This window comes from Scyliorhinus canicula, chromosome 6 (assembly GCF_902713615.1).
Source record: "Scyliorhinus canicula chromosome 6, sScyCan1.1, whole genome shotgun sequence".
NCBI classification, from domain to species: domain Eukaryota; kingdom Metazoa; phylum Chordata; class Chondrichthyes; order Carcharhiniformes; family Scyliorhinidae; genus Scyliorhinus; species Scyliorhinus canicula.
Window position 1 is genome coordinate 152,679,884 of NC_052151.1, and position 25,740 is coordinate 152,705,623.

The window sequence follows — 25,740 nt, forward strand, 5'->3', positions numbered from 1 at the left end:
CCGGAGGAAACCCATGCAGGCACGGGAGTTGTCAAAGTTGCCAAAGCAGGTAGCTATAATCAATGTTTCTTTTTCTTGGAACAACTCTTTAAAATGAAAATAGAGAGAGACACACCAAAATACTTTTTTTCTCTGTCTGTAGTCCACAGCAGTCAAACTCAAAATGAAAGCAAAACCAGAAACTTCACATAGCCACAGCTCAACTCCACCCACATAATGATATCACTGAAGCCACGTGATAAGACAAAAACCTTTCTTGAAGGGATACTCAAATGACAGTATGGGGAAAAAGTGGTAATGCAAGGCAAAATAATTGGAAAACGTGCACAAAGAAGACCCAAGATGGCATGGATGGATACTATCAGAACATGGGCTGTTCTGTCAATGGGATAGGCAGTGAGACAGCAGAGAATAGAAATCAGTGTAGAAAGAATTTCATTCTGTGGCCATACCTCAAAACGTGGATGAAAGGCAAGACAAGACATGCATTCAGCCATGTTGGATGAATCCAAAAGACCACAAGGAAATTGCCTTGCAATTCCAGAGCACTCAACTCTGCCCAAACATACCAGACTGTGAGCAGGACAGAATGACTCTCATTGCTGGCTGAAGACTCCAATTTTAACACACATAGAACACACATTGAAACATACGGTGAACATTTTACAATCAGAATGAATGATGCTTGGCTTATCCCTTGATCACCAACCCCAGCCTCCTATGGGTATTCTCCTCATGAAGGTATCAATCCCATTCCACAATCACTGACTACCTCACTGTCATCACCAACCCTCTCTACGGTCACCCCATCTCTGACGCCTGATGTCTCTCTGACCTCCCTCAATCATCTCCTGACTCTCCGATCCAGGCGGCATCCATCGCCCCTGGGGATCCTATCTGCTCCTGAGCTGCAACGCTTCCGGATCATTTCCCAATTGCTTCCGGCAATCAGACTGGCATCCTGGCGGTGAACCTGTTGGAGAATGCCATGCATGTTTTCGAATTAAAATTTCAAGTGTTCAGGGAAACCATGTTGTCCGACAGAATTCCAAACCTCCCACCTCCCACTTCCTCCTCCACCAACTCCTCCCCCAGCTTGAAAACACAGCCCCCAGTAAATTCTGGGGCCAATATAACCTGGCCCACGCACCTGGAACTGAATTAGTAACAGTTCGAAGTAGAATGAAGCCATCTGGAACTGGAATAAAAGCCAATCTGTCTGCAACTTGTTCATCCAGATTTATTCAACCAAAACTCACTCCCAATGCAGAAACTCACTACTGACCAGAAAGCACAACTCCAGCTGTCATTACCAGAACCTTCTGCTCTCATCCTGCTGGTCGACAACATCTCTGAAAATGTTTCCTTTTGAAATATGTATTTCTTTTTGAAAGTTACGATTGAATCTTCTTCCAACATCTTTCCTGGCAATCAATTCACATTTAAATGGTCCGTCAAATTTTCCTTCCAACCTGCAGCAATTTCTGTGGCGGGCGAGACCGGAAAATTTACACCAGTGTGTAAAATTAATTCTCCTCATAAATAAATAAATAAATATCATCTCACCTCTGGTTCAATTGCCAGTTATCTTAACCTGTGACCCCCGATTATCAACACTCCTTCCGGCAGGAAGTGTTTGCGCTTGTGAAAACCCCTTATAACTTTGAACAACCCTATTAAACCTCCCCATAGTTTCTCTGCTCTAAGGGTCTACGTTCTCTCGTTTCTCCACATGATCTGAAGCTCCTTTTTCCTGAGAAGTTAATTTGAAAAAATATAAATGGGATAAGGAGCACAATGGCCTGAATAGATTCCCTTCGGTAGGTCACAAATAATCCTGACTCCTGCTAATTGGGATCAGCGCCCATTCACTCCCAGATATTGGTTACCAGGAGCTAGCAATCATTCCTCAACAAGTAGCAGCACAGTACACATCCTTGTGAAAGAATGATGCGGAATCATCTTTCTGGCAGTTAGGAGGGCTTTTGTTTAATGTTAGGTGGAGATGCAGGAGGGCAACAGCAAGGCTGCAAGTAAACAAGTGGTTCATCTGCATCTGAAATGAAAAGGTTTGGTTTGGGTTTTGGGAACAGATTTTTGAAATATTCACAGACACACTAAAAGTATTCCTATCCTTTTAAAGTCTAGAATGTAAATTGTGCCAAATGTACATTTCATTCTGCTGTTAAACTGGTTTTAAAACAAATAAACCCCAAACTGCAGGTTCAGTCCTGGCTTTATACTATATACCTCATCAGCAACACTCTTACTTGGCACCACATTGTTTGTTTTATGTCGTGTACCTATTGCATGCAAATAGTTTTGTATTCTTTGCTGTGATTTATGGAGACAAGACAGGCCTGTCCTTGTTCCCCGAACTCCTCCCTCAGTGTTATGGAAAGCTCAGATTCATACCAGAGTAGATCCTGCAGCTGCTTCAGGTGTCACAGTGCCATGGGGCCTAAAATCCAGGATATGATGCACTCCACCCATCAGTACTTTGCATGGATACCCTTTAAAGTTCATGCTCACAAGAAAATGAAGAAAACCATCCTTAGCCCAGTGATGGGCAACCAAGGCTAATGAGTGGGCCGCATGAATGGCCCCCCTTCATCTCAGTGGGCCATCAGATTGAAATCGGGCATTTTCACCAACCATAACAAGTCATAGAAAATGCTTAATCATTTATGCATTAATAGAACTATCATCAACTTCAAATGGTAAAAACAAAAAAAGGTTACACTTTGGATGCATGAGGGAGCACACGGCTCTCACAGCCAATGCTGTGTGCAATCAGCATGAACCTCACTTCACTTGCCCTTGCTTTCCATGTGTATCACTTCACTCATGCTGGTAAGAAGAAAACTACATGGACGGAGATCAGCAGCAACCTTGCACGTGGGCAACAGTCAACAAAGTGTCTTGTGAGCCACACTCAGAACATAGATGGGCCACATGTGGCCCCAGGCTGCAGGTTGCTCACCCCTGCCTTAGCTCCTTCCTCAGCACCACGTCCAGCTCCTTGCACAGCCCAGTTCCAGCTTTGTTCCTCAGTGATGCCCCAATGCTTGACCTTAAACACTGACCCAGGCTGATACTTGCTGCAACTCCAGGGAATCGCATGCCCCTGCAGGCTCTGGGTGGGCAGGATTCTTCCAGTAGTTTTACCAAATTAGGAATTCCTGTCTTCTCGGGTGCAGCAATGTAGCAGGTAGCACTGAGAAAGCAGGGTTGGTGAATGAGGAGGGGGTGGGGGGGGGGGGGGGGGGGGGGGAGGGGGAGAGAGACATTGCCTCCAGGTCGTTGTGGCAATATGATTTAATAACAGAACATTCCCACAATAACTTGTCCACAGTACATGGGGTTGTTACAAACTTTGTCCTGATTTTCTGCTGCACAAGTGCTGGATGTCCTACTTATCATTGGGCAATGGCAGCACAGTGTCGCAGTGGTTAGCACTGCAGCCTCACGGCACCGAGGACCCGGTTCAATCCTGGCCCCGGGTCACCGTGTGGAGTTTGCACATTCTCCCCGTGTCTGCGTGGGTCTCAGCCCCCACAACACAAAGATTTTTTTTTAAATTTGTTTTTATTAAATCTTTTTTCAAACAGAATGTTTACATAACCAATAACAGAAAAGTAAAAGGAAAATATTTAACAAAACTAGGTGGCTGTTATTATCATTATACAAAAAGAGAATATACATTAAATGAACAGTACCCAACCTAAGCCCCCCCCCCCCCCCCCCCCCCCCCCCCCCGCCTCCCCCGCCCACCCGGATTGCTGCTGCTGCTCACATTTTACCGCTCTCCTAGAAAGTCAAGGAACAGTTGCCACTACCGGGTGAACCCCAGCAAGGACCCTCTCAAGGCGAACTTTATACGCTCCAGGCTGAGAAACCCAGCCATATTGCTAACCCAGGTCTCCACACTCGGGGGTTTTGAGTCTCTCCACATTAACAAGATCTGTCTCTGGGCTACCAGGGAGGCAAAGGCCAAAACCTCGGCTTCTTTCGTTTCCTGCACTCCCAGATCCTCTGACCCCCCCAAAGATCACTATTTCTGGACTCGGCTTCACCCGCGCGTCCAAGATCCTGGACATATCCCTCGCAAAGCCCTGCCAGAATTCTTTAAGCGCCAGGCATGCCCAGAACATATGGACATGGTTCGCTCGACTCCCTGAACATCTCGCACAGCTGTCCTCCACCCCAAAGGACTTGCTCATTCTTGCCGTCGTCATGTATGCCCGATGTACCACCTTAAACTGAATTAAGCTGAGCCTGGCACATGATGAGAAGAAAGTTACCCTGCCTAGGCATCAGCCCACAGGCCCTCATCCAGCTCTTCCTCCCACTTGCCCTTCAGGTCCTCCACTGAGGCTTCCCCCGCCTCCTGCAGCTCTTGGTAGATGTCCGACACCATCCTCTCTCCTAGCCAGATGCCAGACACCACCCTGTCCTGTATCCTACGAGGGGGTAGCAACGGAAATGTCCCCACCTGTTTATTGAGAAAGTCGCGGACTTGGAGGTATCTGAAGGCGTTTCCCGGGGGTAGGCTGAATTTCTCCTCCAGCGCCTTCAAGCTAGGGAAAGTTCCATCTATGAACAGGTCCCCCATCCTTCTAATGCCTGCCCTGTGCCAGCTTTGAAACCCCTCGTCTATCTTGCCCGGAACAAATCTATGATTGTTCCGTATCGGGGTCCAAACTGTGCCTTCTCCACTGACCCCAGACCCTCAGTGCCGCCATCACCACAGGGCTTGTGGTGTATTGTGCCGGCGAGAATGGCAGCAGTGCCGTTACTAGTGCCCTAGGCTGGTGCCTTTGCATGACGCCGCCTCTAGCCGCCCCCACGCCAACCCCTCCTCCATTACCCATTTCCTAATCATGGCTACATTAGCCGCCCAGTAGTAGCTACAGAAGTTTGGAAGCGCCAACCACCCACCCCCCCGACTACGCTCCAAAAACAGTCTTTTAACTCGCGGGGTCTTGTTGGCCCAAGCAAATTCCGTGATAATCCTGTTCAGTCGCTTGAAGAAGGATTTGGGGATGAAGATGGGAAGGCACTGGAAAACGAACAGGAATCTGGGGAGGACCGTCATCTTCACGGTCTGCACCCTTCCCGCCAGGGAAAGCGGGAGCACGTCCCACCTTTTAAAGTCTCCCTCCATCCGCTCTACAAGCCGAGATAGATTGAGCCTTTGTAGGGCATCCCAGTTCCTAGCCACCTGTATACCTAGGTAACGAAAGCCTCTCTCCACCATCTTGAGCGGGAGCTCTCCCAGTCTCTCCTCCTGACCCCTAGCGTGGATTACAAACAGCTCACGTTTCCCCACGTTCAACTTGTGCACCGAGATGCTCCCAAAGTCCCTTAGGATCCGCATGACAGCCCCTCTAGCAGGTCCAAAATATACAATAGCAGGTCGTCTGCATAGAGTGAAACCCGGTGCTCCCACCCCCCCCCCCCCCCCCCCCCCCCCCCCGGACTAGCCCTCTCCAGTTCCTTGAAGCCCTCAGCGCTATGGCCAACGGCTCAATTGCCAGGGCAAATAGCAGCGGGGATAGGGGGCACCCCTGCCTCGTCCCTCGGTGCAACCTGAAATACTCCGACCTCAGCCGGTTCGTGAACACGCTCGCTACGGGGGCTTGATACAGTAGCTTGATCCACTCTATGAACCTCCCACAGGTACTCCGACTCCACCCTATCAAAGGCTTTCTCTGCATCCTTTGTAGCCACTACGTCTGCGTCCCCTCCTTCTGAGGGCATCCTGATAATGTTTAGGAGCCTCCTCACATTTGTGTTCCGTTGCCAGCCCTTAATGAAACCCGTCTGGTCCTCAATCACTCCCGGAACACAGTCCTATATTCTAGTAACCAAAATTTTAGCCAGCTGTTTGGCATCCACGTTCAGGAGCGATATTGGCCTGTTGGACCCACATTGAAGCGGATCCTTCCCCCTCTTCAGGATGCGCGAGATCGATGCCTGCAACCTCGTTGGGGGGGGGGGGGGGGGGGGGGGGGGGGGGGCTCCTCTCTCCTTTGCCTCGTTAAAGGTTCTTAGCAGGAATGGGCTCAGCAGCTCCGAGAATTTCTTGTAGAATTCTACAGGGAAGCCGTCCGGACCCGGGGCCTTGCCCGACTCCATACTTTCTAGGCCCTTAACTATCTCCTCCAACTCAATCGGGGCCCCCAGTCCCTCCACCAACTCTTTGTCTACTCTTGGGAACCTCAATTGATCCATGAATTCTCTTCCCCTCCCCTCAGGGGTTCTGACTCGTACAGTTTACAATAAAACTCCTTGAAAGCTTCATTGATTTTCTCTGGGCCCAAGACCGTGTTACCTTCCTTATCCCTCACTCCCCCAATCTCCCTGGTCGCCCCTCTCCTACGAAGATGGTGTGCCAGCATCCTACTTGCTTTTCTCCCCACACTCGTAGACTGCCCCTTTCACCTTCCTCAGCTGTGCCTCCGCCTTCCCAGTGGTCAACACATCAAACTCCGCCTGCAGTCTCCGGCACTCCTTTAGCAGCCTCTCCTCGGGGGTCTCCGCGTACTTCCTGTCTACTCTGAGTATCTCTCCCACCAGCCTCTCCCTCTCTGCCCTCTCCCTCATCTCTCTGTGGGACCTAATAGAAATTAACTCCCCTCTAATAACTGCCTTCATAGCCTCCCAGACTGTTGTTGCTGTTACCTCCCCTGTGTCATTTGTTGTCACATAGTTTTGGATGCTCCTCCTTATCCGCCCACACACCTCTTCATCTGCTAGTAGTCCCACATCCAATCTCCAGAGAGGGTGCTGCCCTCGCTCCGCCCCCAGGTGCAAGTCCAGCCAGTGCGGGGCATGGTCCGAGACCGCAATGGCCGAATACCCGACCCCCTCCACCCTCGGGATTAATGTCCTGCTCAACACAAAAAAGTCAATCCGAGAGTACACTTTGTGGACGTGGGAGAAAAAGGAGAACCCCTTCGCCCTTGGCCGTGCGAATCTCCATGTGTCCACGCCCCCCCATCTGATCCATGAACTCCCTCAGGGCCTTGGCCGCTGCCGGTCTCTTTCCCGACCTGGACTTAGACCGGTCCAATGCCGGATCCAGGACAGTGTTACAGTCCCCCCGCCATGATCAAATTACTTGACTCCAAGTCCGGGATTTTACCCAGCATGCGCCTCATGAACTCCACGTCATCCCAGTTCGGGGCATAGACGTTCACTAAGACCACCCGGACCCCCTGCAATTTACCACTCACCATAATGTACCTGCCCCCCTTGTCCGCCACAATACCCCCTGCCTCGAATGCCACCCGTTTACTAATCAGAATTGCCACCCCTCTGGTCTTTGAGTCCAGCCCCGTGTGGAACACCTGGCCCACCCATCCCCTCCTCAACCTCGTTTGATCAGCGAGTTTTAAATGCGTCTCCTGTAGCATGGCCACGTCCACCTTTAATCCCTTTAAATGTGAGAACACGTGGGCCCTCTTGACCGGCCCATTCAGGCCCCTCACATTCCACATGATCAGCCTGGACAGGCGGTTGACCCCCCCCCCCCCCTCCCTGCTGACTAGCCATCTCCCTTTTTCGGCGCCCCCCCCCCCCCCCCGCTCGCTCAAGCCCTCCCGCAGGAGGCCCCCCAAACTGACTCTCCATCTGTACCCAAAAGTTGGCTCCCCTTCAGTCAGCAAAGCAGCGCCCCATCCCCCCCCAGACCCCCAATCCCAATTCCCCCCAGACCCCCAATCCCAACTCCCCCAGACCCCCAATCCCAACCCCCCAGACCCGCAATCCCAACCCCCCGAGACCCCCAATCCCAACCCCCCCAGACTCCCAATCCCAACCCCCCCAGACCACCAATCCCAATCCTCCCAGACCACCAATCCCAATCCCCCCCGACCCCAATCCCCCCAGACCCCCAATCCCAACCCCCCGAGACCCCCAATCCCAACCCCCCCTAGACTCCCAATCCCAACCCCCCCAGACCACCAATCCCAACCCCCCTGACCCCCAATCCCAATCCCCCCAGACCCCAAATCCCAACCCCCGACCCCCAATCCCAATCCCCCCAGACCCCCAATCCCAACCACCCCCCACCTCCGCCAAGCACCCGCTTAGCACTGATTTCCCCCCCATTACGCTTCCGTAAGTCAGCTGACCCATGCTGACCCCGGCCGCTCCGCCTCTATCTCCAATCTTACTGTTGTCTCCTCCTTCAGGCCCCCAACCTCCCCTTCCCCACAGGGTAAGAAGAGAGCGAGAGCCATCCAGATTCTTCCCGTGAAACAAGAAACACATCCCGGGTGTTACCCTGCCCCCTGAAAAAAACAAAAAAGAAAAGCGAACAACTTAAATTCTACCACCAATCTTACATTAGACCAATACCCGATTACACATCCACACCAGGGCGTTTCACCCACGTGCAGCTGCCCCTTAGCTCGAGTCCAGCTTTTCATGCTTAATGAATGTCCACGCCTCGTCCGGCGTATAGAAGTAGTGGTTCCTGTCCTGGTACGTTACCCAAAGCCTCGCCAGATGCAGCAGCCCGAACCTCACCCCTTTGCTGTGGAGGACAGCCTTAGCCCGGTTGAATCCCGCACACCTCTGAGCCAGTTCAGCTCCCAAGTCCTGGTATATACGAATCTCGCAGTTCTCCCACTTACTGCTCCGCTCCTTCTTTGCCCAACGTGGACACGTTCCCTGTCTGTGAAGCGGTGGAACCTTAGCACCATCGCCCTCGGTGGTTCATTCGCCCTAGGCTTCCTCGCGAGGTCTCAGTGCGCCCCGTCCAGTTCCATCAGCGTCCCGCGCCCATCAGCGTCCCCAGCATTGTAGTCACATACCTGCTCACGTCCACCCCCTCCGCACCTTCAGGGAGGCCCAGAATCTGCAGGTTGTGACTCCTAGACCTATATTCAAGGTCATCCTGTCTCTCCTGCCATCTCTTGTGCAGGGCCTCGTGCGCCTCCACTCTGACAGCCAGGCCCAGGATCTCATCCTCGTTGTCAGATACCTTTCTCTCCACCTCTTTGATCGCCTTCTCCTGCACCTTCTGAGTCTCGACCATCCTTTCCATAGAGGCCTTCATAGGAGCCAGCATCTCCATCTTCAGCTCTGCGAAGCAGCTTCTTAGGAACTCTTGCTGCTCCCGCGACCACTGGGCCCACGCTACTTGGTCCGCGCCGGCCACCATTTTGTCTTCACGGACCCATTCCGCTCGCTTCCCCGCAATCGCTCTCTTCACGGCCCCACTCCAGGTCCACTCCATGCAGTAGTGAGATGAACCTCTCCAGCGTCCCTTGCTACGCCGGGAATCACCATTAAAGTGCCACTACAGCTCCGTTAAAGGGCCCAAATGTCTGACCTCGGCGATAGCTGCCGTGTGCGCCCCATATTCGGACATGGCCACTACCGGAAGTCCCTACAACCCAAAGATGTGCAGTGTAGGTGGATTGGCCATGCTAAATTACCCCTTAATTGGGAAAAAGGAATTGGGCGCCCTAAATTTTTTTTATAAATGATTGGGCAAACCTGTGCCCAGTGCATTTTCAATAACAACTTGCATTCACACAGCACCTTGAGCATAGTAAAATATCCCAAGTTGCTTCACAGAGCCACGAGACAAAAGCATGCTGAGTCAGAGGAAGAGAGGTTCAGAGAGATAATCAGAAACTTGGTGAAAAGACTTTTAAAGATGGTTTGGAAGAAGGAAATGATGGTTGAGCTTAAGGATGGAATGAAAGAGGGTTGGACCTAGGAAGCTGAAGCTATGGTGATCAATGAGGTAGCCGGAGGTGAAGGTATGACTGGAGCAGATTTAACGACATACGACAGGCTCATAGGATTTTCCTGGTTAGAACATATAGAGATTGGGAAGGTAAGTTTGCATGAATACAGCTTTAAATGCATAGTCCTGTGGAATTGTATTGAAAATAAGGGTTGGAGTTGTGGTCTGCCTGACTTCAATGGAACCCAGATGCATGTTCTGCGTTTCCTTGTGCAGCTCGCAGAGCTGAGTGGATAGGCATGATTTAGATGACTTCTGGAGCAATTTGTAAAACAGGGAGAAAGCTAAACCCAGTCAGATAGCTGGAAATGGTTAAGCCGCAACAGCTTAAAGGTTGATGGTGCCAGCTCCTTGTCATTAGCTGAAAGCTGGAGAATGTTTGAAGCTGCAATGCAGAAAGAAACATGAATTGTTCAAAAAGCCGCACTGTATGTACATTAATGAAATTGCAGTGCTGTATCTGTCGTTTCCCCACCTTCATTTAAAGTTATAATGAAATTATGCTTCGTAAAATGTCCTTCCTGTAATTGAATCAGCAGTTCATTTAAATTCATAAGTAAAATATTTTGCAATTAGATGGAAGTGTCGGCTATTAGAGTTTACACCTTATAAATATAATCCTTAAAAAATGTAGTCAATGATTTTGTCTAATGATTTTCTGGCAAAAACTTTGCCAGCTTTCAGTGATGATCCAAAACTATCTTGACCCTCAACCTTGAGGCATGTTTGAGCTGGCCTGTCAGATGACAGGTTATATATTTGCACTAATTATATTTCTCATTTGGTTTATTTATGGTTGTGATTTAAATAAACCTCTTTGCAGGCTTGAGATGGGGTTCTGCAAGTGGAGAGATAAGGAAACACTTTAAATACCAGACGAATGAAATGGAAGAGGCTGTGGTGAAAAAATGAATTTGGAAATGATTTGAGAAATGAGTTACACATGTTTCCAAATGTAAAACATAGGGGGAAAAAAGACAACGATACAAATTAACTCTTGTTTAATGAAGGCAGCTAGATTTAAACCTGGCAGTCTGTTTCTTCCACATACCCCACCCCCTGTACATTTAGTTTTCTTCAACCATTCTGCTAAGCTGAAGAAGTGGTTCAACTTGTGAGTATCTCCTAGGTTGGCCTTGGTTAACATGCCAGAAGGTCATTTAAATAATGTGGGAAAAGATCCTCTTCTTGACTAGTTTACCCAGGACATGTCAGAATGTGAGAAACAGACTGTGTCCCCGGGGAAGCTCAAGTATAACTGTCCAGTCAGTCTAGTGATTCATATCTGCAGCCAGCAAAGCAATGGCTCAGTGAAATTACTGATGGGTTTTATGAAAGCAACTGAGCTGTTAAAAAAAACTTTCATATCAATCAAATGGCTGCGAGCTTTCCAAATTTTTAATAAAAATGAAAAATGCTGGAAATACTGAGCGGGCCAGGCAGCATCTATTGAGATAAAACAAAGGCAATAGGCCCCTGACCTGAAACACTAATTCAGCTTCTCTCCCCATAGATGCTGCCAGACCTGCTGAGCATCCAGCACTTTCCATTTTATTTCTGTAGCTTTTTGCTTTCGAATCTTAAATTATTCCTGTTTTAGAATAAAGTAGGGTTGTTTGGGAGAGGGTCTAAAAGCTGGTGCTCAGAAAGGTAAGGTAAAGTTGCCACAGACCCAGATCACCATAGGTTGCTTTTCCCTTTGAGCGGGAGAGCTGACTGGTGGTGATTTAACTTGAGGATCACCACAGCTTGGGCAAGGGGCAAGGTTGAGAAAATGGGGCCTTCATGAATAACCTCAGCCGCTACAGGAATTGAACCCACACTGCTGGCCTTATCTGCATCACGATCCAGCTGTCTAGCCACATGAACTAAGGTAACAATGGGCATGTTAAAGATTTTTCCAAGCCTGACTCCTGCTCCAGGAAGTCTAGTGACGGTGTTTCAATAGGATAACAAGCTATCAGCAAATATTGACATGTTTATTCCTTTTCTCTCCTTCAACCAACGTAGTTTTTCTTCTGCTATTTCTCTGGAACCTGATGCTCAGCTCTTGCAGTTTCTCAGATTCTTTTCCCAGTGTTGCTCCAATGGCAAATATTCCTATTGTTAAATGCCCACAGTTAAGAATGCTTTTTGTTCTAATCAAGATGCTTGAGATAATCCGATCTCTCGTGCTAACAATCTTGGCATATGTTCCATCGTCATTGTTCATGAGCCAGAAACTCCAGCTTGAATTTATATAGCACCTTTAACGTAGGAAAATAATTCAGATAACTATATGGGAGCACAGAGCCCCGATCATGAGGGGGGTGGCGGGGTGGGGGTGGGGGGGGGGGGGGGGGGTGGTGGAGACGTGATCAGAAGGGAAAGGCTGCAATTGTGGGCTTGAACGAACCTGCAACTGGGAAGGACGGTGACTACGATTAGATGGGACAGAGCTGATGATCAAGGGGGTGGGGTGAAAAGTGACTGCCATGGTGGTTAGCACTGCTGCCTCACAGTGCCAGGGACCTGGGTTCAATTCCGGTTTTGGGTGACTGTGTGGAGTTCTCCCACGTGTCTGTGTAGGTTTTCTCCAGGTGCTCAGATTTCCTCGCACAGTCCAAACATGTGTAGGTTAGGTGGATTGGCCTTCCTAAATTGTCCCTTAGTGTCCAGGGATGCGCAGGTTAGTTTATGGGGTTACGGGGACAGGGTGAGGTGGCTGGGTGAATGAACATGGGCAGAGTCCTCTTTCAAAACAAAAGTTAGGCGCAGGCTAATGGGCTGAATGGCCTCTTTCCGCACTGTTGTCATTCTATATTTTCTAAGATGTCAGCCATATTTGGGCCGGGGGCTGTGGGGGAGGGAGGTCACAATCATATGATGAGGCTGCGATGGGAAAGGGGGAGTGGCTGGCAATCTAGTGAAAGTGGGGAAGGGGCTACGGATGAGGGTTGGGGAGAAGCCACAATGAAGAGAGAGAATGGGGGAGACCCTACAATTTGTGGGGGCGGGAAATTATGTAGAGCGACCAGGATCAGCAGGGAGATAAGGACGACATGGCAGCACAGTGCTTAGCGCTGTTACTTCAAAGTGCCAGGGTCCCAGATTCGATTTCTGGCTTGGGTCACTGTGTGGAGTCTGCACGTTCTCTCCGTGTCTGTGTGGGTTTCCTCCGGGCGCTCCTGTTTCCTCCCACAAGTCCCGAAAGACGTGCTGTTAGGTTAATTGGACATTCTGAATTCTCCCTCCGTGTACCTGAACAGGGGCTGGAAAGCGGCGACAGAGGATTTTCGCAGTAACCTCACTGCAGTGTTAATGTAAGCCTACTTGTGACAATAATGAAGATTATACATTATTATGAGAGAGAACCCACAATCAGGAGGGATGGAGGGTGGGTGGGCCGGGGTGGTGGGCAGAGAGTGGAGAGAGAGGCTGTGATCAGGAGGGAAGAGACATTCCAAATTCAGAGTTTAAAAACTCTTCTTGAACTGCTGCAGTTCATGCGGTGGAGGTGCACCCACAGTGCTGTCAGGGAGGGAGTTCCAGGATTTTGACCCAGTGACAGTGAAGGAAAGGTGAAATATTTCCAAGTCAGAATGGTGATTGTCTCGGAGGGGAACCTGCTGCTGGTAGTGTTCCCTGTGTCTGCTGCTCTTGTCCTTCTCGGCGACAGATGTAATGCGTTTGGAATGTGCTGTGAAAGGATGCTTGGAAATTTGCTGCAATGCATCTTGTGGATGGTACACATTGCTGCCACTGCGTTGGTGTTTGGAGGGAGTCCATGGGGTGCCAAAAAGTTCACTAAGGAGTGCGGAGACAGCCCATGATTGGAAGTACAGAGGGATTGATATCCGGAATGGGCAGGGGTTCCACAATCGAGGACACTGGAAAGAGATTGTAATCAGGAGATGGGCGAGATCAGCTATTAGGGAGGTTTTAGGTGATGGCGGGAAGGTGGTGATCGGGGCTGGGACTGATCAAATACCTTCCAGAGCAGGCATTGTCAAACTCAGGAGCGTGACCCGTGGATGGGTTGTGGGCGGGTGTCGGGAGGGTCGCGGAGGCGTCCGTCGTGGCGCTCCCAATCGCACAAATCTGCACGCAACAGCTGCAGCAGCCGACTTTTAATAATGCCGGCTGCGAGCAGCCTTCAAAATGGCCAGGAACAGATAAATAAAATTTGGCCGCACTGCGTATGTGTGCCCGATCATTGGTGCGCATGTGTAAAAGTACGCACATGTGCACTGATGATTGGGCACGCATGTGCACCGATGATTGGGCACGCATGTGCACCGATGATTGGGCACGCATGCGCAGTGCGGCCACATTTTAAAAATATGGTCTCAGCCTTTTTTTTTTCAAGTTCGGTGGGGGGGGGGGGGGGGGGGGGGCAAAGGGACCATAGGGACAAAGGGACCATTGGAGCCAAAGGGACCCAAAACCATTTCCTCCATTTTTGTCAGCAACAAACAAGGTAAGAGAAAATGGTGGGTCGCGCAGGTTGGCCGGCGTGGGCCGCAAAGGTCGGCCGGCGTGGGTCGCGAAGGTTGACCGTGTGGGTTGCGAAGGTTGGCCGGTGGGGGTCGTGAAGGTCAGCCGGGTTGGGTCCCGAAGGTTGGCCGGTTGGTAAAAATGGATCCCCGGAAAAAAAGTTTGAAAAACACTGTTCCAGGGGGCCAATTGCAGCACTTCTGCTCTTCATGGTGCAGAAACAGTGTTAGAAAATGAACCTATCTTGTGGAACCTGTCCCTCCTTTTTACTGCCACTTTTTCTTACGCCTAGGAACCCCATGTGGCAGCAGTGTATTTTATGTTGGGTTCTCAATTGTATTGTGTATTTAAATATGTTGATGGAATGTTCCATCCCTCCAGGGCGGGGCACTCGTTATCTGCTGCCACAAAGAAGGCAGCGGCCACAAGTGAAACAAGTTAGGGGCACATTCACCATTTTCAAATATTTAACCCCAGCTGTCCGAGATGGCGTTTGGGAACATTGAGGCCACTGAGCCCGGAGATTACAAAAGCATGAAACAATGTTTCATTAGCAAATGAGCTGAAGCGGGGCAGAAATAGGAATATTACTGAGCTGAGTGATCTTGGTGACGGAGTTGATATGACGACAGAAGCTCAGCTCAGAATCAGTTAGGATGCCAAGGTTGTGAACTGTCTGGTTCAGCCTGAGACAGTGGCTGGGAAGGAGGATGGGATACAACAAAACGATTCAAGCAATGGGAACAAATTAAACATTAATGAATCAAGACAATGCTGTATCAAACACATCACTCCAGAGTATTTTGCAGGTCACTCCTCAGGTGACATTGTAGGTTTCCATCAAGCTTAAATAAAAAAATAGGAATTCAAATGTGCAGTGAAACATTGTCAGTGTCGTTTGGCAGATATCTGTTTAGAGCATTTAAGATGGCCACCTGCAAAGAGCCATGGGAATTATGGCCAACCCAGGACTCAGACAGGTACAGAGTCTATGTGTCTCTGAAACACAGGTAACCAGACCTGATCGAAATCCCCCCCCCCCCCCCCCCCCCCCCCCCCCCCCCCCCCGCTCATTTGCATTTCAATTGCCCATTTTCCCACGACAATAGAACTCCAATCAAGCAACCGGTACAGCTACAGACTGATCAGCGCCACTCTCTTACTCAGAAAGCCCAACTGCCAAGGTCAATGACCACTAAGGGCCCACCCAGCCACCAAGGCATCTGCCCCTTTATTGGCCGAAATCGGAGACAGTGATCAGAGCCCTGTTGAACTATTGGGTCCAAGGTTAAGGGCCGCCCCAAAGAGCGCAACATCCCAGAGGGATAAAAGAGGACACAGCCATGTGATCTTTCTCTTTTGGATTCGGCCTGTGCCAGCCAAACTGTAGCAGGAACAGCCAGCCAAGTTCAAGACTAACAATCGCTACCTGACGGATGAGCCCAGCAGAGACAGAGCCGCTTTCTTCGAACCAGCCAAGTGAAATCCAGATAAAGGCCGTATCCATTTGCATAGTGCCGGTCGCCCTGAAGTTAAGTATAGGTTATTGTAGCTGATAGGTGTCGTTTAACTCGAAGTAGATATTGTGTTTGCATGTCGAGGTAACTCTCGTGTATGTAAATAAACCATCTTTTGAACTAACTAACTGGTTGTGTGGTCATTTGATCGATATAAGGGAAGGCTTGTGGTTCACCAACATTATCATTAATATTAGCAACAGTATTGGCGTCGCTGTTGGGATCGAAAACGAGCAACAGCATATCCTAAATTTCCAAGCATTACGCCACTTCCTCAGATGCTTCTGTTATGTCTTTTAAAGCACAAGTAAGGCCCCTAAATTAAAACAATAAATGCTCCCTGGTACGGCAAGTCACCACATTGAAGGAGTGTCCATTCCTTTCACAATCCCTTTGTACATCATAAAAACTTTTCTTTTGAGAAAAGGGGAATCACAAATATGCGTGAGTGTATGTATATGTGCATGTATATGGGTGTGTGTGTGTATGTATGTGTGTGTACGTACTTTTATATGGGTGAGTGTGATTTTGCATATGAGAGTAACTAGCAAGACATCCTGAACAAATCATTGCTTGATGAAATGTAGACGTACCATTAAGAAACCTAGTCCAATGTAGCAGCTCTTCCATATCCAAATCAGGGACTCAGAGAAGCCTCATTTGAGATCTTTAATAGTCTTAATTTGGGTTTGGAAAAGTCGGGGCTGATGCACCAAAGAACATGTATCACATCATTTCTGTGTGACATCACTGCAATAACAATAACCACTTTGCATTGGTTTTCTGATTTCATGGACCGAGAAAGTCATACAATGATCCCGCAAAATATCAGTCAAGTTCTAAGCAGTCCATATATTAAAAGCAAAATTTGACCTATTTAATAGCTAACAACTATTCTGAATTTTGTTTCTCTTAAATACATTTTTATGAAGGAAGCATCCATATGCATGAATATATGACTTGAGACAGTAACATCAAGAATTAATCTGGATCCATTGACTAGGCCTGCATTATTCTCACTAATTTTACAGTTGCCCAATTGTTTTTACTACTCTTAATTTACACCACTGTTTAACTGTTCCTAGTTAGTATAGTGGTTAGTATCCCTGCCTGTCACATGGGAACATGGGGTTCAGTTCCCCCAATGGGGAGAAGTTTTGGGGGCATGGTAGCACAGTGGTTAGCACTGCTGCCTCACAGCGACAGGAACCTGGGTTCAATTCCAGTCTTGGGAGACTGTCTGTAGGAAATTTGCACTTTCTTCCCATGTCTGTGTGGGGTTCCTCTGGGTGCTCCAGTTTTCTCCCACTGTCCAAAGCTGAGCAGGTTAGGTAAATTGGCCATTCTAAATTGCCCCTTAGTGTCTAAAAGGTTAGGTGGGGTTATGAGGTTACGAGGGTAGGGCAGAGGAGTGGACCTGGGTGGGGTGCTTTTTCAGAGGGTTAGTGCAGACTCAATGGGCTGAATGGCCTCCTTCTGCACTGTGATTTTATGATTCTATGATTTTATTTATCTATACCATCATCACTCTGAAATCTTTCACTTTTCTGAGCTCATCATCTTTTGAAAGGAAAAATAGGTCCAGTAAAGATAAAGAGATTGTTTAACTGAGGTACAACAAAAATTGTTGAGTCAGGTTATAGCCTCAGCATTCTATGATCTGTCATTCGTGTAGCTCATATAGTCTCCATTATCTAAATATATTATCAGTTAAATCATTCTCATGATTGTCATTATTACACTGGAGTGTCCTAGTCATGGTCTCTGTGTCCTTGAGCCTTCTATCTTCTCTACTCCCTTTTATAATTATTGCATATCCTTCAATTATTACATTAATATAAAGATCCCAAGTCATTTTAAGTAACCACATTTGAATTGACTTAGCTTCAGGTCAGTTGCTTTATGATGGATCTGCAATGAATGCATTTGTTCTGCAGAGAGAGACTTGCTATTGGTTAGACTTTTAAAAAGAAAATATATTTATCATTTGGATCTCTTAGCTTGCGTACTGTAAAAGTGTGACCATTTTCATTGATAGAGGTCAAGAAACATGTTTCATAAAAACAATTTTTCATTCCATTTCACTTGCGAGAAGCAAATTTAGTTGGAGTCTCTTCAATTTTCAACATCTGATGGTTTTTATTATCTGATATATGATGGAAGATTGAAACACACTGCTTTATAAAAGATGCGACACAGCATCATGCTACTCATGTATTTTTAAACAACTTCCATAATGGAGAGGGAGAGCTTCTCATGGTGGAACAGTTATGTTTTATTTTTCAGTTCTTGCCAATGACACAGTTTGATGCAATGTGTGAATACTGTCCCAGTTAAAAGAATTGTGTTTCTGTTTGAATGACAATAAATATTTTGAACTGAATGAATAATGGCTCCTCGTTTAAGGCATTATCCCACTCTGTTTTGAAATAATTGGACTTGCTCACACTAAAATATCAATATGATATCTGTCAATTATGTGTGTGAAGATGATTATTTGTTTGGCTGTGAAGCAGAGAGTAGTGTTTGTAAGGAATGAGATTTGAAGGTTATAAGAGTAAGTGTATACAAGGTGATCGAATATTTTATAGAGCTCAATGGGTGGGATTTCTCGTTCTGGGACTAAGTGCAGTGGCGGGCAGGAAAATCGCTGTCATTCCCGCTGGACGGTGGGGCAGGTGAACACACGCGATCTTCCTTTTTTCAGCTCATTAATTATGCACCAGTGAAGAGCTTGTTGAATCTTGTGGCTGAGCGGGCAAGATGTTGCCGCCCCGTCATTAGCTCATGGGGTTGAAGGACCTGGTGCCATAGTTAAAGGACAATCAGAAACAGGTTCACTCATTGCAGGCTTGCAGATCTGTGTTACTCCCCCAGAGTAGCAGCAGCTTTCACTGGAAAGTCTGGCAGATGTGAACAAACACATCCTGGGCCATACAAGGGCACCTCTGGCATTACTTTTGTTCACCTCTAGATAACAGCACTGCCAGTGAGACACCCATGACCGGGCCAATGCTTAACTTTGCAGTGATCCATGTTCGCCAGGCTCTTGACCTCAGAGAGGCCTCTTCTTGCTGAGGCCCTTGCTCCTCATGGCCCTCTGCCAACCTGTGATCGGTCTTATCTAGATGAGAGCCATCACCAATGCAGGGTTACCTGCAGCCGGCATGATCAATGCGTCAGTGAGCCACGCCTCAGTGGGTTTATGAATGAACTGGAGTGATACATTAAGTGAGCATGTCTTTTACAGATTTTCCTCCATCTCAAAGCCAGCAGGCAACTGCTAAGCCCTTTACTTGGCCTCCAGCTAGACATGGTAACAGCTTCTGGGTAAAGGACATCCCGGAGGACCAGAGATTGGTGTTCCTCCTGATCATAAATGAATGCATATGGAGACAAAGCATACAAGGCTACGGACTAAGTGCTGGACCATGGGATTGGAATAGATAGGTGCTTGATGGCCAGCACATACACAATGGGCTGACAGACCTCCCCATGATTTAAAACTCTGTGACTATGAGTCTATTGCTTTTTGACCAAGGTGATGACAGCCAAGTGCTAGAAGCCCCAAAGAGAAACTCCCTCTTCTCTCCACTGTCCTCAACACTCTTAGAAAGACTAACTACAAGATCCGTTGTCAGCCATGACTATTCATCCCGGAGATCAGAGGTTTGAAGTTGCAGGTTGGCTGTTGTTCACCAGCTGTACCCCTTGGAGGTACTCCATCTCCCTCCCTTCCTTCATTACTGCCTCTGGCTGCAGCCGATGGCAAATGGCAGAGAATGAATGGCAGCTCCACACCATGCTGGGATATCGATGGTATGAGACCCATGAGTAGGAACAAACCTGCTGCAAAAGGGCTTCAACATAGAGAGGAGAACACAAGTGAACATATTTGATATCCAGTGGCCTCTCAGTTATTAGGATGACCCTTTAGTTGGTTGTTAACATGGTAGCATGGTGGTTAGCATAAATGCTTCACAGCTCCAGGGTCCCAGGTTCGATTCCCGGCTGGGTCACTGTCTGTGTGGAGCCTGCACGTCCTCCCCCTGTGTGCGTGGGTTTCCTCCGGGTGCTCCGGTTTCCTCCCACAGTCCAAAGATGTGCGGGTTAGGTGGATTGGCCATGCTAAATTGCCCGTAGTGTCCTAATAAAAGTAAGGTTAAGGGGGGGGGGGGGGGGTTGTTGGGTTACGGGTATAGGGTAGACACGTGGGTTTGAGTGGGGTGATCATGGCTCGGCACAACATTGAGGGCCGAAGGGCCTGTTCTGTGCTGTACTGTTCTATGTTCTATGTTCTATAACTCAACCCATCCAAAAAGACCCTCCTCCCACCTTGAGGGATCTCAATAACTGACTGGTCAAGTTCACCTTTCAAACTCTTTCCATCACCTCTAACTTCCCCCTGTCACCCATCAACTTTCCATCATCACCACTGACCCACCCAATATCACTATTCCTCTTCCCTCTGTCACCTTTGAACCTCCGTCTATTACGCTGGACCCTATTATGCCTCTCCTCTCCTCAGAGCCGACACCCATTAGCGTCCCCATGCCCACTCTGACTATTATCTGAGCCATCTGCTTGTCCCCTTCTGTGACCGACCTGATGAGACCTTCAACATCCAGATCCTCATCATGGACCTACCACGCTATTGCTTCCCAATTTCGACTGTGACTGCTACGTCCTATCACCAGTACCATGAGTTCTCCAGCTGGACCCAATCACTGACACCATCGATGCTGTCCTCTGAGGCGCTGCCACTCACACCCCCCCCTTCCCCAGGTACTCTTCCCACCCTTTCCCCATTAGCCTGGCTTGCCTGAACAACCTTTACTCCACCCTTCCACCCCAACCCCCAGCAATGTAGCTGACTCTTAAATGCCCCCTGAAATGGTCCAGCAAACCACGTAATTGTATTCAACCACCACAAAGTCTGTAAGGAATGGAACCGGATGGACCACACGGCATTGACCTCTGTACTGGAAATGACAACAGCAAACACAGCACTGTCAACCCTGCAAGTCCTCCTTACCACCATTTGGGGGCTTGTGCCAAAACTGGGAGAGTTTTTCCGTAGGTTAGTTCAGCAACAGCTGGACATAGTCATACACACGGAATCATACCTTATAGAAAATGCCCCAGATACCACAATCACCATTCCTGGATATGTCCTCTTCCACCGCCAGTAGAGGTGGTGGCACAGTGGTATAAGGTCAGGAGGGAGTTGACCTGGGATTCCTTAATGTTGACTCTTGGCCTCATGTTGCCTCACACTATCAGGCCAAACATAAGACCGTAAGAAATAGGAACTGGAGTAGGCCTTTCAGCCCTTCGAGCCTGTTCCGCCATTTAATAAGATCATGGCTTATGTGGGCAAGGAAACATTTTGCTGATTAACACACACCCTCCTCCCCCACACCCAGCTGATAAATCAGTACTCCTCCATGTTCAACACCACTTAGAGGAAACACTGAGGGTGGCAAGAGTGCAGAATGTCCTCTGGGTGGGGGATTTCAATCTCAATCACATTGAGAATGGCTCAGTAACACCACTACTGACCAAGATAACCAAGTCCTAAAATGCATAGCTACGCGCTGAATCTGCAGCAGTTGGTGAGGGAACCAACCAAAGAACCATAGAATCCCTACAGTACAGAAGTAGGCCATTTGGCCCATCACGTCTGCACCAACCCTCTGAAAGACCACTCCACCTAGGCCCACTCCCTCGCTCTATCCCCATAACCCTGCCCTTAGTGTCCATAAAATGTTAAGTGGACTTCCGGTGTGCATCATGAAGTGAGTGAGCACACACGAGGCAGCTCCTGCCTAAGGTTGCAGAAAAGAGCTCTTTTTTGGGCAGCACGGGTTGGAATTTCGATGAAAAGGCGTGGGTGAATGTTCAAGGAGTATTTTCCCCCAGGAATAGGATGTTTCTTGGTTATCAGACCCTCAGAAACAGTGCAAGATTTGTCTGAACAGCAACAAACAAAAGCCTCTGCAAGCATGCTAGCGGGGGAAGGGCCAGTTTATAGGTCTCAAGCTGACCTGAGGGCCTTTATGAAAGCTGAATTCTAGCAGCAGAGGGAAGAACTGTGAAAAGACCATTCACACCATTCACCAAGGCCATTGAAGAAGCGGAGACGGACTTCCGGTAGCGGTGATGCGGAGCTAAGCCGCACGTTCAGTGGCTCCCACTATTTTTTTGGACTTTGGGGCTCTTTTAAGGGCTCGTAGTGGTGCTGTTTGGAATTTTCCCCGTGTGGGAACACTCCTTCTCAGATTCTCCACCGGTGGATGGCCTGGACTAGGAGTGGAGCGTTCAGAAAACCGGCTTTGCAGTTGCGGCTAAGCCGCACCGCAGCTCCCGCTACTTAAGGACTTTTGGGCCGATTTGAGGGCCCCAAACGGCGCTGTCTTGACGAATCCCGGTGGGGGAAGGTGTCTAGAGGAGCATTCCCCATAATTTATGGTGCTCACCCGGAGTGGGGCAAAGGAAAAGGCTGCAGCAGCTCCAAAAGAAAAGCGGGGGAAGAAGGACAAAATGGCGGCCGGTGGAACACCTGAGGACTGGTGGAAGTGGGCGCAGGAGCAGCAAGCTGCTCTTCTGCGCTGTTTTGCGGAGCTGAAGGCTGAGTTGCTGGACTCACTGAATGCGACTACCAACAAGCTGCTTGGAGCTCAGGCGGTCCAGGAGGTGTCTATCCGGGAGTTGCAGCAGCAGGCCGCTGAGCGGGAGGAGGAGGCCGTGGTCCTCGTGGGGAAAGTGGAGTTGCATGAGGCACTTCACAAAAAGTGGCAAGACCGCTTGGAGGAGCTGGACGTTCGCACGAGGCGAAAGAATTTGAGGATCCTGGGTCTGGCGGAGGGGCTGGAGGGGTCGGATCTCCCGTGGTACGTGACCACGATGTTGAGCTCGTTGATGGGAGCGGGGTCCTTCCATTTGCCCCTGGAGCTTGTGGGAGCTCACAGAGTGCTGGCCAGGAGGCCTAAGGCAAATGAACCCCCGCGGGCGGTGCTGGTGCGGTTCCATCGATTTAGTGACCGGGAGTGTGTGCTGCGCTGGGCCAAGAAAGAGAGGAGCAGCAAGTGGGAGAATTCGGTAGTACGAATCTACCAGGACTGGGGTGCGGAGGTGGCAAAGCGGCGGGCCGGGTTCAACCGGACGAAGGCGGTGCTGCATGCCAAGCAGGTCAGATTTGGAATGCTGCAGCCTGCGCGTCTGTGGGTGACATATAAGGACCGGCACCACTACTTCGAGTCCCCGGAGGAGGCGTGGGCCTTTGTACAGGCGAAGAAACTGGACTCGAACTAGGGCCTGGGGACACACTATGGCCGTTGCTGTTTTCGCTGTTGCTGTTCTTCAATTTTGACACGTGTTTTTTTTATGCTGCTTTTCTTTTTGCTCTGTTTCCGGGTGGGTTTGTCTGTTGGGTATGGGTGTGGGGTATGTGGGGAACGTTGGGGGTATGTGCTTTATATGTTCTCTTCTGTACGGGGCCGGGGGTTGGGGTGAAACTGGATTTTGCGGAGCTGCGTCGGAAGGGTTGGGTGTGGCAGTGTGAAAGCGCGGGGCAGGGGGGGGCGGAGCTGGAGGTGGGGGCGTGGCCTCTACTGGTTTTCTTTCCCGTGCTGAAGCGGTGCCAAGGAGGTGTGGCAAGAGGGGGATGACCCCATGCCGGGAGGAGATGGGTTTTGGCAGGAGCTGCCGGGTCAGCAGAAGTCAGCTGACTCACGGAAGTACCATGGAGGGTGCGTCGCGGCTAGGTGGAGTCCTAGCCTGGGGGGGTGGGGAGGATACCGGGTTGCTGCTGGAATGGCCAGGAAGGAGCTGGCGTGGGCCGGGGGGGGGGGTAGAGGAGAGGCGTTATCGCCATGGGGAGCGGGTCAGGCGGGGCGAGCTGGCCTGGGGCAAGCAGTCGATAAGCTATGGCTAGCCGGCGGGGGTGGGGGGCGGGTTGCTCTCTGATTCGGCTGATTACCTGGAACGTGAGGGGGCTGAATGGGCCGGTTAAGAGAACCAGGGTATTTTCGCATCTGAAGGGGCTGAAGGCGGACGTGGCTATGCTCCAGGAGACCCACTTGAAGGTGGCGGACCAGGTTTGTCTGAGGAAGGGGTGGGTGGGGCAGGTTTTTCACTCAGGATTGGACGCGAAGAACCGGGGGGTGGCGATTCTGGTGGGGAAGAGGGTGGCGTTCGAGGCGGCTGAGGTGGTGTCGGACAAGGAGGGCAGATATATTATGGTGAAGGGTAGGCTGCAGGGAGAGAAGGTGGTGCTGGTTAATGTATATGCCCCGAATTGGGATGATGCCGGCTTCATGAGGCGCTTGTTGGGCCGCATTACGGACCTGGAGGCAGGGGGCCTGATCATGGGGGGAGACTTTAACACAGTGCTGGATCCCCCACTGGACCGGTCCAGTTCAAGGACGGGTAGGAGACCGGCGGCGGCCAGAGTGCTGAGGGGGTTTATGGACCAGATGGGAGGGGTGGATCCCTGGAGGTTTGGGAGGCCGAGAGCGCGGGAGTATTCCTTTTTCTCCCATGTCCATAGGTCTATTCCCGAATAGATTTTTTCATCCTGAGCAGGGGATTGATCCCGAAGGTGCAGGATGCAGAGTATTCGGCCATAGCGACCTCAGACCATGCTCCGCACTGGGTTGATCTGGAGATGGGGGAGGCGCGGGACCAGCGCCCGCTCTGGCGCCTGGATGTGGGGCTGCTGGCTGATGAGGAGGTGTGTAGGAGGGTCCGGGGAAGTATTGAGGGGTATCTTGATACCAATGATACGGGGGAGGTCCGGGTGGGGATGGTCTGGGAGGCTCTGAAAGTAGTGATCCGGGGAGAGCTGATCTCCATCCGGGCCCATAGGGAAAGGAGGGAGAGGAAGGAGAGGGAGAGACTGGTGGGAGAGCTCCTGGATGTGGACAGGAGATACGCGGAGGCACCGGAGGAGGGGTTGCTGGGGGAACGGCGCAGTTTGCAGGCCAAATTTGACTTGTTGACCACCAGAAAGGCGGAGACACAGTGGAGGAGGTCGCAGGGCACGGTATATGAGTATGGGGAGAAGGCAAGCAGGATGTTGGCGCATCAGCTCCGCAGGCGAGATGCGGCTAGGGAAATTGGTGGAGTGACGGATAGGGGTGGGAATGTAGTGCAGAAGGGGACAGAAGTAAATGGGGTCTTTAGGGACTTCTACGAGGAACTGTACCGGTCAGAACCTCCGATGGGGAGAGGGGGGATGGAGAGCTTCATGAACAGGCTACGGTTCCCAAGGGTTCAAGAGGAGCTGGTAGAGGGGCTGGGGGCGCCGATAGAGTTGGAGGAGCTAGTCAGGGGGATTGGACAAATGCAGTCAGGTAAGGCGCCGGGGCCGGATGGGTTCCCGGTGGAATTTTATAAAAAGTATGCGGATCTGGTGGGCCCCCTGTTGGTGCGAGCTTTCAATGAGGCATGGGAGGGGGGGGGGGCTTTGCCCCCGACGATGTCGCGGGCACTGATCTCTCTGATCCTAAAGTGGGATAAGGACCCCTTGCAGTGTGGATCATACAGGCCTATCTCGCTCCTCAATGTTGACGCTAAGTTGCTGGCGAAGATCCTGGCCACCAGGATAGAGGACTGTGTGCCAGGGGTGATACATGAGGATCAGACAGGATTTGTCAAGGGACGGCAGCTCAACACGAATGTGCGGAGACTGCTAAATGTTATTATGATGCCGGCAGTGGAGGGGGAGGCGGAGATAGTGGTGGCGCTGGATGCGGAGAAAGCGTTTGATAGAGTTGAGTGGGGGTACCTGTGGGAGGTGCTGGAGCGGTTCGGATTCGGGGAGGGATTCATCAAATGGGTGAGGCTGCTCAACGCGGCTCCGATGGCGAGTGTAGTTACAAATGGAAGGAGATCGGAGTACTTTAGGCTCTACCGTGGGACCAGGCAGGGGTGCCCCCTGTCCCCCTTGCTCTTTGCACTGGCGATTGAACCTTT